Source organism: Taudactylus pleione, unplaced genomic scaffold (genome assembly GCF_031769625.1).
Source record: "Taudactylus pleione unplaced genomic scaffold, aTauple2 ptg000053l, whole genome shotgun sequence".
Taxonomy (NCBI): Eukaryota; Metazoa; Chordata; class Amphibia; order Anura; family Myobatrachidae; genus Taudactylus; species Taudactylus pleione.
The window spans coordinates 41,259,567-41,275,413 of record NW_028284455.1 but is presented as its reverse complement, the minus strand read 5'-3'; the positions used below and the strand labels follow the sequence as shown (position 1 = coordinate 41,275,413).

Below are 15,847 nucleotides of genomic sequence, written 5' to 3'. Positions count from 1 at the left end.
GTCCTTAAAGATTTGAATATAAAGAATGCAAATGTGTTATTGTCATTCAGCAGTCTGATAACTGGTTTCCCTGCCTGGCAGGAGTATTGCCCCTTGATACACCTTGTGATCTTTTCACCTACAGAGATAGAATAAACAGACATAGAGGTGCCTTTTGTCTTTTGGTAGGTTGCCATGTTGATGGAGATTATCTCCAGACCAGAGTAGGATAATTTTGTTATTTGTGTATAACTAATTTACCACTCAATATATATCACAAAGGTATGGTCATAGTATGCCCAGACCTACTAAGGAACAGAAAAATAGAAATAAATATGTGTCTGGTTTCATCCCCTAGGTTGGAGTTACCTCACATAATTTAACAGTATTTAGTAAATCCACAGATATGGGTAATATGGACAGTAAGTACCTGTCTGACTGTCAGACTCCCATGAATATTATGCACACAGTTTTAGGTCCTGGGGCGACAGAAGGAATGTCCAGAATCTTTAAAAAGGCTGGCATCCACAGACATGTCCCACTTGATCAGGTTAAGTTACAACAGATACATAAATCATATGGCCACTACATAAAGAGTAACAAACTTGAAGGCAAACTTTTGAACTGGATAAAAGTGTCAGAACAGATCTTTTTGGAGAAAGAATCACAGGAAATGGAAGAAGAGATGAGTTGTATGCCCCTTAGGGATTATTCTGAAGGGACATTTGTAAGGACAGTAGGTCAAAGTTGTCCAATGGGAAATAATATTGCTATAAGGTAATGGAGATGCCCCAATAGAGACTGTCAAACATGGAATGACCCCACAGATCAGACTTATTGGAATTGTGGTGCTCATTGGTCAGTAAGTTGTAGAGCCTTAGAGCCTGTAGACTAGCGGTATCATATACTGAACCCAGAAAAGATACCAGAAGTTGGGATGGGGATAAGAAATACATAGACCCCTGTAAGAAAAATACATGGAAGTGTGAATGTCCTCAAGTTAAATGTGAATGTACTCAATTGACCTACACAACAGGCTCCCCTTGAATTAACACCTGAACAATTAGAAGTCTTTCATGTTTTTTTTAAACAAGACATCATTAATGCACCAGCATTAGCTTTACCTGATTATAGCAAGCCATTTACACTGTTTTGCCATGAGTCTAACTCACATGCTCAGGGGATCCCTACACAATCACATGGAAACAAGCAAAATCCTTTGGCATACTACTCTTGTCAGCTAGACCCTGTAATTAAGGCAACAGCCACTTACATAAAGGTAGTGGCAGCAACAGCCCTCATGTTGTAAAAAAGCACTGACAGTGTTAGGACACCCCTTTACCCTTATAGTACCACATGGGGTTATATAAATCCTGAATCAGGCTCAAACAAAGCATTTGTCTGCTGATGATAGGCTTATGAAATATGAGGTAGTCTTGCTGACAAGTAATGCCACTCTTAAAATGGGATTTTGATACTTAACGGTAAATCCTTTTCTCTGATTCCACAGGGGACACTGGAGGTTGCTTACACTGGGGTATAGAGGCATGGATAACTGGAGCCGGCACTTTAAATAATTCAGAAGTGTGAAGCTCCTCCCCCTCTATGCCCCAACGGCCCTCAGTTTAGAAAATGAAGACCGAGAGGAGATGGAGAACAATGAGTAAAAGGGAGAGAAAAACACACAATAAATCAAAACATACAACATACCTAACAAACCGAACAGACAGGCTAAGAGCGCTGAGGTGGGCGTCCAGTGTCCCTTGTGGAATCAGAGAAAAGGATTTACCGGTAAGTACCAAAATCCCATTTTCTCTTTCATCCACTAGGGGACACTGGAGGTTGCTTACGCTGGGGATGTCCCAAAGTTTTCCCCACGGGCGGGAGCGCTCTGCGGCACCTGCAGAACAAGGCGGCCAAAAGATGATGCTGAAGCAGCAAACATGTAAAATCTGTAAAATTTTACAAACGTGTGAACAAAAGACCAATTGGCCGCCAGGCACAATTGTGTCGAGGAGGCACCCCTACCAACCGCCAATGACACACCCACAGAACATGTGTAATGAGCCGAAATGGATGAAGGAGGCCGACGGCAGCACTAACATAAGCCTGATGAATAGTCAGCCTAATCCAATATGCCAGCATCTGCCCAGATACTGGCCCACCCCTCCAAATAGCATCATAGAGGCCAAAAAACGACTCCGACTTACGGATGGACGCTGTCCTGGCAACATAGATGTGGAGAGCTCTAACCACAGCCACGGTAGAAGAATCACCCGAGTCCGCCACCAATGACGGAACCACAATAGGCTGGTTGATATGGAAAGACTACACAACCTTGGGAAGGAAAGCGGATACCGTCTGGAGTTCCACACTATCAGCATGAAACACAAGGTAAGGTGGCTTATAGGATAGAGCACCCAATTCCAAGACTCTACGAGCCGCAGCTAGAGCCAGAATGATGACCGTCTTCCAAGATGAGTACTTAAGATCAACCTGTTTCAAAGGTTCGAACATGTGCGACTGAAGGAACAGAAGCACTAAGTTCAAGCCCCAAGAAGCTACCGGAGGTACAAAAGGAGGCTGCATACGCAAGACCCCCTGAAGAAAATGTCTGCACCTCAAGAATGAGGACCAATTTGCATTGAAAGAAAATGGAAAGGGCAGAGACCTGCACCTTTACCGTTCCAAGGCGAAGGCCTGAATCCAATCCCGTCTGAAGAAAAAAACAGAAACCGGGCCAAATGAAAAGTCCTAGATGGAAGACCCCGACTGGAACACCACAAGACATAATAATGCCAGATACGATAATGCACAGCCGAAACTGGCTTCCTGGTGCACAGCATGGTGGGAACAACAGAGTCTGGGATATCTTTACAAGATACTTGTTTCAAGAGCCACCCCATTAAATGCAGCTGTGCTAAGTTGGGGTGGACGCAAGGACCCTGCTGTAGAAGATCCAACCACCAAGAAAGGGGCCACAGATCATCTACCAATTTGCCAGTTTGGAACCACGAGAATGACATAGGCCAACTCCTGTTTAATTCTTCTGAGAAGGTAAACAAAGTTGTAGATCCAAGGAACTGTCAGAGCGTCGACTGCCTGTGCTTGCGGATCCTGAGTTCTTGACACTTATACTGGGAGCTGACAATTCAATCGTGATGCCATGAGGTCCACCTATGGACACCCACATCGATGAATCAGTGCGTTGAACACGTATGGCTGAAGCTTCCATTCCCCGGGATGGATGTTTTAGCAACTTAGGTAATCTGCTGATTTTCGGCCCACCGGAGAATTGGAGTCACTTCTCGCATGGCCATGCGACTTCGAGTCCCGCCCTGTCGGTTGATGTAAGCGACAGCCATCACGTTATCTGTTGCACTCTTACCTGACAAGACCTTAGAAACTCTGTCACGTCTATCGGAGCATTGTAAATCGCTCTGAGTTCCAACACATTTATGGGCCACTTCTGTTCCAGAGGGGACCATCGACCCTCAAAGTGATGATCGAGGACTACTGCTCCCCATCCTCAAAGGCTGACATCTGTTGTTACAATGATGCAGTCCCACACTTAGGATATTTGGATTGTGTCCACCAGGGGATAGCCACTCTGGTAACCGGGTTCAGACGGATCTGTCTATGTAGAAGCAGATGAGACCCTGACCCACAGTGACAGCAGGTCCAGCTGAAACACTGTTGAGTGGAACAATGCAAACTGTAGTGCCTCAAAAGCAGCTACCATCTTCCCCAAGAGACACAGACAAAGAAGTAGGGACACTTTGCTTAGTCTGAGGACCCGCTGAACTAACAAACGGATATCCTGGGCTTTGTCTTGTGATGCTGTATCCAGGATCATGCCCAGAAATAGGAGTTTCTGGGACAGAATGAGATTTGATTTCTTGAAGTTGATTATCCAACCGTGTTGGATTAGAGTGTGATATGTCAGTAAGGCCTGGTCTGAGAGAAGGTTACCGATGGAGCCTTGAGTAATTGGTTGTTCAAATAAGGGATTTTGTTCACTCCCAATGACCGAAGAAGAGCATCATGACTGACATGTGAATATGCAGTGAGCAGAGGATAACCCGAACGGCAACGCTCAAAATTGGTAGTGGTCCTACAGTATAGTAAACCGCAGGAAGCTTGATGCGGTTTTCAAATTGGAAACTGGAGATAGGCATCCTTGATATCCAGGGATAATAGGAACTCCCCTGGTTCCAAGCTCGCAATGACAGACTGCAGAGATCCCTTTTGAAACGATACATCTTCAGATATAGGTTTAAGGACTTGAGTTTTAAGATGTGCCTGACTGAACCATCCTGGGCACTACAAACAGGTTTGAGTAAAAACCCATACCTCGTTGATGCTCCGGACCTAGCACCGATGATACTATTAGAGACTGGATAACCTTCTGTAGAACCCTGGCCTTGTCTGCAGGTATAGGCAGACTTTTAGTAAAGGACCGAGATGGAGGGGGGACTTTGAAGTCTATTCGGTACCCCAGGGAAATTAGTCTCCATGGTTCTGAAGAGATTTGAAATTTCTGCAAGCAGGCTCCCACCGCACGGAACCCCAGGTGGGACAGAAGACCGTCATGCCACCTGTTTTACAGCTGGTTTTAGGCTCCTGTCAACGTACAACAGTGTGTAGTCGACCTCTACCTCTGCCGCTTTTTGCTAGCATGGGATCACCTCTGGCTCTACCACAAAAGGAATGTGGTGCACGAAAGAAAAGAAACAAAGGTTCAGTGTAAGATCTTCTGGGAGCCTGAGCAGTAGATGGGAGGATTGAAGACTTACCCCCGTGGCCTGAGATATCCATTCATCCAATTTCAGGTTAAAAAGCAAGTCACCAATGAATGGAGAACCGCACGCTTGGATACTGTGTCCGCTTGCCAAGCACGCAATCAAACCCAAAATAGCAAATGCAGATATGCAATTCTTAGAAGCTTCTCCCAGGTAAACTGCAGACTCACAACTGTGTTCTGCTAGTAGGCGTAATTCTGCTCTGGAAGGACCCGAGTCCAATCCTGTGATCCACTGGTCAGCTCAGCAAACCACAGCCTTGTTAACCCAAGTGGTGACAAGGATAGGTCTAAGTTGAGCTCCCACTGCAGTATAGATAGCTATTAGCATCATCTTCCACTTACGATCCAAAGGGTCTTTTAGTACAGTAGCTCCCGGTACTAGAAGTGCTGTTTTCTTAGAGACGGGAGGTAGATGCATCTACAGGAGGAGGCATTTCCCACTTTTCCAGCATGGATGATGGAAAAGGATAGCTAGATGGAAACAGACGTGGAATTTTGAACTGCTTATCCGGCTGTTTCCCGGCCACTGAAAGCTGCTGTAATAAACGGAATAAAAGCAGTGTTCATGAAATAATTCACACTCCTGGGACGCAGGAATTATATCCTCAGTTAAATTGAGGATATTTCTGACTGCCAAAATTAGAGATTCCACCCCGGGAGAGGCGGACTAACTCCTGAGTAGTACCGTTAAAGGGAAGGCCTTCAGGAGATTTGAACCAGGGGTTCCGCCATCACTGCCAGTAGTGAGATCAGTGTCTAACCCACTAAGCCACATGGGATTCTCCTGTAAATGGTGTGAATTGGAGGGTGTAGACACCGCTGTAGCCATAACCTGTACCATGGTGTCTAGAGACTTGGGTAACCCAGCCACCCAGGGAGGATGAGACCTGCGTGCCTCTGCTAACTGTGACGTTATGTCCGTCATAACTCCTACCATGTCAGCGGCTATGGAGGTGAGTTAGTGATCGTGGTATACAAGCATCACATAACTCGGATGCTTGTTACCCTTAGAACAGCAAACAGCTTTTGAGAAGCCTTTATTCAGTTTGACATTGATACACACAGTCATTCAGAATGACACACATTAATCAGAACTGAACAGATCTGAGACAGAAGGCTGGTCTGGGACACAGAGGAGGAGATACACCTCACTACCTTCCCACAGATTAGACTCCCTGCACTTACACCCCAGTCACAGTCTGTACCAGGGATGTAGTAGGATTACAGATGTGCAGTAGTCCAGCCTTCTGTAGCCTTACAGCTGCACTCTGCGCCTGAGCTTTCCGCGCTGTGTAGGCTCCGCCCCCCGTCCTTAACAATTATCCAAAATGGCTGCCCCAGTCTAACGGAGGAGCTCATTCACTGTCAGTCCCGCTATGTGCCCCCGCCGTCCCTCTGCAGCTCTTAGCGGTGAGCAGGGACTGAGGACAGCTTCTCCGGCTGTTTCCCATTTGTTTGCCCCCGCCTGAAGCAGCGCAGCAGCGTTATGTCACTGGGCAGCGGGCAGGTGGTCAGGCGGCGGGAGGGGGGAGTCATAGCGGGGAATGCGCAGCCATACTCACTGCATTCCCCGGAGGTAGGATCATCAGCGCAGTAGTCGGGTTGACACACACCGTGGTTGTTGGTCAGAGCGGTGCTGGGGATCAGGGTACTCATATACTCAGATCCATTCATCATGTCTGTTTCTCCATAAGGAGGACAGGTAAGGAACACCCTCACTGATGATCTCTCACAGCTGCAGCACACTCTTCTTCTTGTTAGAGTTGTGCTGTGGCGATAAGGAGCTGTCAGTGCTTTTGTAATAAGCGATGCGCACTCCTTCCTGTTCTACTAAGAACAGGGCGCCAGGTACCCGGACCCCACCTTTAGAGAGGTGGTGAAGGGTACCTAATATAGTGTAAAAAGATGCTTAAAAAACAAATTAAAACCTAAATGTAAAATAAAAATCATGTATTGCTGGAGCACAGCATAATGTGACCAGCTCCTAGTAGGCACATTTTCTAAACTGAGGGCTGATGGGGCATAGAGGGGGAGGAGCTTCACACTTCTGAATTATTTAAAGTGCTGGCTCCAGTTATTCACGCCTCTATACCCCAGCGTAAGCAACCTCCAGTGTCCCCCAGTGGATGAAAGAGAAAAAGGATTACAGTGTTGAATCCTGTGTCATTGCTCCCGCAGGAATCAAAAGATGGAAGAGAAGATGATATTTCCCCTTGTACAAGTTACAAACAACAGTGATAGTGACAGTGTCAAGGAGGACACTGAAAATATACATGATTTTTCACCATGATTGTGTTGAACTTATGATGCAAAAATCATTGTCCTTATCTAACATTTCGGATGTTCCTTTTGTAGATGCAGACCTTACTCTGTTTGTAGATGGTTCCAGATACTATGTAGTTGGAGTTCCACACACAGGATATGCTGACCACATCAGAACACCGTTTACTACATTCCAGTTGCCCCAAAGGTTTGCAGTGATAAAGATAAAGGCACATACTCGAAGCTGAAGGTAATAGACTGGTAGACCAGGCCACATGTGCTGCTGCATAAGTCATAAGGATACTGGCTATATACCTTCCTAAACCTGCCTATAACCTCTAAGATTTAGGCTATTTGCGTACTCAGTCATACAGTGAAATACAGACTTTAGACTTTCAACATGTTTCCAAAGCACAAAGTAGTTTTCAACCAAAGTACAGATAATACACGCTGTGATCTAAGTACAATTTAGCGCAAATAAATTATACAGACCCAAGATACAGTCATACATGCGCAAGCACTCTGGGACCAGATTCCGGCATCAGCAAGAGACCTCCTTCAATCAGCAATCAGCAGAATAGACTAGAAACCCAGGGTCAGAGCACACATATTTATACCCCCCCAGAAATAGACAACTCAATATAGGAGTTTGTTGCTGATCCCATTGGTTCCCAGTGCGGGTGCATTTTTTACAGGGCATTTAACAGGTTGATTCAAATGGCCACAGTCCAGCCTCCAACAGCTGGTTGCCTTCGTTTTCCCACCTCATGCAAATCTAGACTGTTGGTTTTACAAAGTACATTTTGGTACTTTATGTCTTTACGGTCCATAAGTTGCAAACGCATGTTCCGATCTTCAAACCGATGATACCGGAAAGCTGTGGATAAAGTGCGGTATAATATCAAACACGGCTTACTTATTATGTATTAAACCTTAGATACCAAAATAGTCTTTATTTCACAGCATTTGTAATAAATGAATAAAACTTGGATCTTTTACTTTATAGCTATGGAACCTTTTATGTAAGTGTGCATTATGTAAGTATTAGGGATATGGGAAAAGATGCTAGTTAGGTTTATCTGATTTGGGGCAGATGTGCACGCATGCAGCTAATAAACAGCGTTCGCATGCAGGATATTGTGCATTCGCTACTATGCGTAATGTGCTGTGTTTATGCATGAGATTATATTTATGATGGATTTAACATATATATATATATATATATATATATATATATATACACACATATCTCATTCCTTACTAACAGTTTCAAACTACAATGCAAATGTGTTATGGGCAGTGAGCTTCACTTCTCAAACAAGGTGGAGACCCCCAGCTGTGAAACTAAAACCTGTTTAGGATTCAGACAAATTCAATTGTGTAGATCAATGTCTGGGTTATATTACAATTGCCACAACTAAACTTGTCTATATACAGGGATTCCCAATTTGTATGTAAAACACTCACACTATTCTGCTGTATTGTCTATTCTATTTACTTTTCTCAGGAGGCTGTTTTACTAGTTGTTTTGGTATTTATCTATGCAAGGTTGTCCCCAGAATGGGACTGTCATGGATTCTAAAAAGATTATCAAAAACATTGCCATCTGTACTTAGCTTGTGAGTTGTAACTTAAAATGGCGCTGGTCGCAAAATGGCGTCTTGCAAATTCTTGTTTCTAAAATGGAGTCTAGCTGCCATTCGCAAGATGGCGTCGCACACTCTAATTTTTACGCTGATTCCGTCTCAGCCACTAATCCAGCTTCGACAGTCACTACTCCCAGGGTGAGCCCACTTATGTGGTAGATCCCACCCCCAAGGTTGTCTTAAGTAGCCTCATAAAGCTCTAGGCCCAGCTCCAGAGGCTGAAAATGAGCGTGGTCAAAAATAGGAGCTACAGAAACACGTGGTGAGTGGGGGGAAGGTCAACGTTTGTGTCTACCAAAAGCACTTTACCCAGTTATGGCCCATGTAATACATGGTAAAGTGCACTTGGGGAAAGATACAATGGTGGCCATCACCAAACGTAATTGGATAGCTCTTGGTTTTGTACAGACAACACAGTCCTTTGTAACAGGGTGTCTAATATGTGTATTGAACAATCCGGGTAATACAACTGCCCAAATGGTTCGGATATGATGTCCTCTTGTGTGGGCCTCTTGAGTCACTGACCTCGAGGGTGGATGTGTTGGAGAGCAGATGCAAAGACAGTGGCCAAAGAAAGTCATGACTGAGGTCATCTGCAGATATGGTGCACTATGTATCTATCCTACAGAAACAATTAACTAAAATACATAGTTAGGTGTTTTCTTCTATTCCAGACCCTAATCTTGATACAGGTACCCACCGTTTACAACCAGGAGACTGGGTGGTAGTTTGTAAACCTACCAGGAAGGCTAAACTCCATTCCAAATTCTGCTGACTACACCTGCTTTGGTGAAACTTCAGGGAAAGGACACCTGGATACATCCTTCCCATTGCAAAATCTTCACCCAAGGGGAGATGGAGTAATTTGAAATTATAAACAGTTATATGTCGTTAAGCCCAAAGCCAGACAAAGGCTTGTGGGAATGCATACAGTACTTTGCTTTGCTTTTGTTATAGTTTTAATTTTAGTTATAAACTGAGTTTTTGATCGCAAGCACTAAGCTGAGTGACTGTACACATAGTAGTATATCAAGAGACAGGAGATAGTTGCACTTTCATCTGAATGAGATATGGGATAACAAATTTATTTGTATGCATCATGTTCTAGCACAATTTAAATATAAAGGAATTAAGGACAGGCTTAGAAAAAGGCATAATGATCCAGATAATGATCTTGATGTAATGGATGGTTTTCTTGGTTAAGCATAGCTAATTCATTTAAGGGATTTGGTAGATGGATATCAGGAATCATTTCACTTATTGATAAAGGCTTAGTTTTGTTTGTAATCACTTATATTGCAGTAAAACTTGCTATTTTTCTGATTAAGAAGTTATTTACACTTAACTGTTGTTTCTCCAAGCAACCTTCACCAAGGGCCTTGATGATGCCGCAAGTCTATGAAAACATCTATGCCCAAGATGACATTCCAAGGTGCACCATATGTGGGAAAGGCCTAACTAAAGAGGACAATCAGACATGTGGACAGTGCAAGACTATCATAATTTCCCTGAATATTCATGACAAGATGTATAGGATAAAAGACAATTAGAGACTACTTGCCCTACAGTGGATGGGTCAATGCTTCCAGGAAAGGGGTGATCCTATGTAGACGGGCTTATATGTATATGCACCTGTTCTTAGTTTAGCAAGAGCTCGATCCTGATTAGGTGGATATTATAGGATAAGTTATGAATAAAAGATGGGAATTGAGAAAGTTGCTTTTAGACTACCCACATGAGTCTCCATTTTGGGACAAGATGGTAAATGCCTTTAAAAGTTATTATTAAACTTATGTACTTTGAAATAGTTCAGTAAGTTTCATACTCAATAGATTGGAATGTACCAGAGATAATTGTTTTTGCCAATTAAGGATGCTATACTCCTTAAAATGTACCTTCACTCCTTCGACCATATGTAGATAATAAATAACAAAGTATGATTGTAAGATTAACAAGCTCTCAGTAATGAGCTGGCTAGAATTAACGAGTGTTCATACTTTGAATAATCACATATGTTACACTCAGTAGCGGCTCCAGGCACGGGCAAGCTGGTCCATCGCCCAGAGTGCTACTGTTTCCGGAGGACGCAGGAAATGCCCACCCTCCCCCCTGGCGCTATAGCACATATGCAAGCTCAGGGGGAGGGAGCAGAGGAGGGAAGGGGCGGCAACACAGGACGGCGCTGGGTGCAGCACAACCTAGCGCCGGCCCTGGTTACACTATGACATCAATATGCTAATAAAATTGTGTGCCTCAGAAAATATCCTCAGAGAATACAGATATGAATACCTAATGATCTATACACCCTAAAAGTCGCTATTTAGCGTTGTAAGTCGCACAAGAAATAATTGCTTTCCAGACTTTGATTGTGGTTCCAAAGCACAAAAAGATATTATTCACCAAAAACCATATAGTTACCCGCTGTGATCTAAATACAATTAGCGCAAACAAATTATACAATCATAAGGTACAGTCGATACGCATGCGTTCTGGATCCAGATTTCCCGGCATCAACTATGAAACCTTCATCAACAGAAAAGAAAGATGACTAACTACCAGATCCAAACTGCTTGCTTATCTACCCTTGCAGAGATAGGCAATACAATAGAATGATTTGGCATAATCCCATTGGTTCTTCCTCTTGGTTCTTCTGTAACGATGCAGTCCATAGGCCAGTTTGTACAGTATGAGCTCAGCCCTCCGATGGCTCTTTGTGTGTGTTTTCCCGCCGAAGAACAAGTCTAAACTGGCTATTAAACATTACATTACAGAGAACATTTCAATGCCTAACTCTCTATGATTCATAATTTGCAGACGCATGTTGTGATCTCCCTGCTGATGGAACCAGAGATCTGCAAATAGAAAGTGGTTTAGAATAGCACCAAACACGGTCTGCTTATCATGTACTAAACCTTAGATCTTAAATACAGTTACTTCATAACATAATTAATAATGAATAAAACCTTGAATATTAACCATAAAGCTAGGGAACCTATCTATGTAAGTATGCAACGTGTAAGTGTAGGGATATTAAGAAAAGACGCTAGTATGCATTGTGCGTCTACGTATTTGTGGAGTACACCATGGTACGTGCTTTGCAGGATTGTTCATATTATATGCTTTAGTAAATGTATGTATTTATATAATGAGGACTTTTAACAGTGTTCTATTGCGTGGGAAACGCATAACACTAAATAGTAACATTGCTGTATGTACTGATCTTGTGTGAGATTCACTAAAATGGCATTGGGCGGCTATTCGCAAAATGGCGTCTTGTTGCCATTCGCAAAATGGCGTCGTGCAGATTTTGATTTTAACAGATTCTGTCTCAGCAAATCATCCGGCTTCGACACAGAAAACATATCTGGTGGTTGTCTCATGTTATTTATCTCTAGCTATCCATTGAGTGCTCAGCACAGGGGTTCTGACACACACAAGAGCTCTTGCCCGGTGAAAGGCCACTGAGGGTCCTAGCCTGGACATCTTTAAGCTATTTAATATTCTTGGATATTTCCCATATGGCCACACTGATTTCTCCACTTTCAGTATTGAGAGTTTTGTCAGGACCTTCTCTGCAAATGTGCACCAGTTGATGCTTCTTTTGTAAACCACACTGGCTTCATTTTCCTTGTGATTTTCTTAACACTTTGGATGGAAAAGTTATTTTGTTTTTAGTATTGCACTTTTACATTTTTCCCACCTCTCCTGTACTCCTTAAAAGTTCCTTCACTCTGCCAATAAATCATTTACACACCTTCCCATCTCAGCCACATGACTCACAAGTTAAAAGGACAGAGGTATGAAACATTGTGGACATTTGAGTTAAGATACTTCATGAAAATAGAGTAAATAAGTGATAAATCTATCTTAAAAGAAGTCAAACAAAATGGCATATAGAACAAAATAATCACACAGCACCTATATACTAATGTAACATAGTAAAATTATGGAATCTGCTGGATTATTTCCTGAGAAGAGATCAAAAGAAGTGTGAGGATATACAGAAAGCTGAAGCATACTGAAGTCAAATTGTAAATGAGAATGTCCTTCAACTCTGTCTCAGTCCACTTGTCACCATTTAGAAGATCAAAGATGAAATCAGCATAGTATTACTATATGAGACTTAGAGGTCAAAGACCCAATAACAATGTGAGCAATACAATGACAATGGATAGGTTTCATGGTGCAGATGATATGCAATCACTCCTATCCACAAATAGAACAACCAAATTATATAACTTATAAAGCAAATTAAATGTATACAAATCAGCGCACAAATGCCTCAGTCTCTTACAGACATACTGTGATAACAAATCCTTGCACTTCCTTCATGTGCAATGTGAGCAAATCACAAACAAGTAAACACTATTACACTATAACAGGACAAATGTGCCACAACCTCATAAATATATGGGGCAAATTGTAGTAGGGTGTGAGTTGTAAAAATATGTGAGTTTAGAGCTAAACTTTTTCAACTAACACATGTCATAGGGTTCGTGAACATGCAATCTCACATGTTTCTCGCATACCCGTAACTCGCAAAGGCCAAACTCGCATTCAGATGTTCGTATTGAAAACATACTACTTGGCCAATGTAATGTATTGCAAGTTTTTAACTCACACAGAATTACTTACATAAAACTTGCAAATAAATAGACATGCTTTAGGCTATCGTGATTAGCCTGAGCAGGTGCAGGTTTCACAAAATACTTCACAGATTAGTGAGATCCATGAACGCTTCTGTGTGTAAAAGCTATTAAAGTGTTATAATAAAAAAATTACATGGGAATCCCACCTAAAAGCACAACCAGCACGAAGCTGTGTGAGCCGCTCTTGGTTGTGAAAATATGGGGGACAAATTGAGTAGGTTACCCCTGTATAATCCACAACCAGCACTGGGCTCTTTCTAGTGGGGGTATAATGCTGTTGCCATTGGACTAGGGGTGTGCACCGGCCACTTTTTGTGCTTTGTGTTTTGGTTTTGGATCTGAATCTTTCTCCGTGTTTTGCCAAAACCACCCTTCCATGTTTTGGGTTCTGGGTTTTGTGTTTTGGATCTGTATTTTTTTTTAAAAAAAGCATAAAAAAAGCTAAAATCACAGAATTTGTGGGTTTTCCTACTCCTATGCTATTATTAACCTCAATAACCTTAATTTCCACTAATTTCAAGTCTATTTTGGACACCTCACACCTCACAATATTGTTTGTAGGCCAAAAGGTTGCACCGAGGTAGCTGGATGACTATGCTAAGCAACACAAGTGGGCGGCACAAACACGTGGCCCATCTAGGAGTGACACTGCAGTGGCAGACAGGATGGCAGTTTGAAAAACTAGGCCCCAAACAGTACATACATAATGCAAAGAAAAAAAAGAGGTGCAAGATGGAATTGTCCTTGGGCCCTCCCATCCACCCTTATGTTGTATAAACAGGACATGCACATTTTAACAAACCAATCATTTCAGTGCCAGGGTCTGCCACACGACTGTGGCTGAAATGATTGGTTCATTTAGGCCCCCACAAAACAAGTTGGCAATTAATCTGTCCCTGTACAAACTGGCTCTACGGAGGCAAGTTGTCGTCCTCATCCTCCTCATCCACCGATTCCTCACCCTCTTCAGTGTTGTGTACATCCTCATCCTCACAGAGTATTAATTCATCCCCACTGGAATCCACCACCACAGGTCCCTCTGTATGTTCTGGAGCCTGGTCTACATGGAAGAGTTGTTGATTCATTTTGATGAACATCATCTTCTCCACATTTTCTGGAAGCAACCTCCTTACGCCTTTCGCTGACAAGGTTCCCGGCTGCACTATACACTCTTTCGGAGTACACACTGGAGGGGGGGCAACTCATTTAAAAAATAGCCAGTTTGTACAAGGGCCTCCAAATTGCCTCTTTTTCCTGCCAGTACAGGAACGGACTGTCTGATATGCCTACTTGGATGCTGTCACCGATGTAATCCTCCACCATTCTGTCAATGGTGACAGTATCATATGCAGTGACAGTAGACATGTCAAAAATTGTTGCCAGGTCCTTCAGTCCGGACCAGATGTCCAAACTTGGTCCTGCCTGCCCTGCATCACCACCAGCAGGTTGCTTAGGATACCTAAGTTGTTTCCTGGCATTACCAGTTGCGGGAGAAAATGAAGAAGGAGCTGTTGACGTGTCACATTCCACTTCAGCTGACAGTGTTTTCACCAGCAGGTCTTTACAACTCTGCAGGCTTGTGTCGGCCGGAAAGAGAGATACCACATAGGCTTTAAACCTAGGATTGAGCATGGTGGCCAAAATGTAGTGGTCTGATTTCAACAGATTGACCACCCTGGAATCATGGTAAAACGAATGAAGGGCTTCATCCACGAGTCCCACATGCCTAGCGGAATCACTCTGTCTTAGCTCCTCCTTCACCTTCTCCAGCTGCTTCTGCAAAAGCCTGATGAGGGGAATGACTTGACTCAAGGTGGCAGTGTCTGAACTGACTTCACGTGTGGCAAGTTCGAAGGGCTGGAGAACCTTGCACAACATGAAAATCATTCTCCACTGTGTTGGGTCAGGTGCATACTCCCTCCTTTGCCTATGTCATAGGTGGATGTATAGGCTTGAATGGCCTTTTGCTACTCCTCAATCCTCTGAAGCATATAGAGGGTTGAGTTCCACCTCGTCACAACCTTTTGCTTCAGGTGATGGCGGGGCTGGTTCAAGAGTGTTTGATGGCGCTCCAGTCTTTGGCACGCAGTTGCTGAATGGTGAAAGTGGCCAGAAATCTTTTGGGCCACCCAAAGCGTCTTCTGCGCGCCACTGTCATTTTTCAGAAAATTCTGCACCACCAAATTTATTGTGTGAGCAAATCATGGGATGTGCTGGAATTTGCCCAGATGTAATGCCTGCACAATATTGGTGGCACTGTCAGATATCACAAATCCCCGGAGAGTCTAAGTGGGGTAAGCCACTGGGAGTTTAATTCCCTCAGTTTCTCTAAGAGGTTGTCGGCGGTGTGCCTCTTACTGAAACCGGTGATACACAGAATAGCCTGCTTTGGAGCGAGCTGGCGTTTCTGAGATGCTGCTACTGGTGATGCTGCTGTTTTTGCTGCGTAAGGTGATACATCTACCCAGTGGGCTGTCACAGTCATATAGTCCTTAGTCTGACCTTTT

At 43.3% G+C, this 15,847-nt stretch overlaps 1 protein-coding gene and 1 non-coding gene across 2 annotated transcripts in view; both read right to left on the bottom strand.

Annotated features, from left to right (window-relative positions):
* The window catches only part of LOC148535392 (acyl-CoA dehydrogenase family member 11-like), a 670,105-nt gene that overhangs the window by 41,560 nt on the left and 612,698 nt on the right, over positions 1-15,847 (bottom strand). The gene's annotated exons all lie outside the window — the stretch shown is intronic.
* On the bottom strand, positions 6,380-6,508 carry LOC148535401 (U8 small nucleolar RNA). The gene has a single exon (XR_015875814.1). It is a non-coding gene; the product is annotated as a U8 small nucleolar RNA (small nucleolar RNA).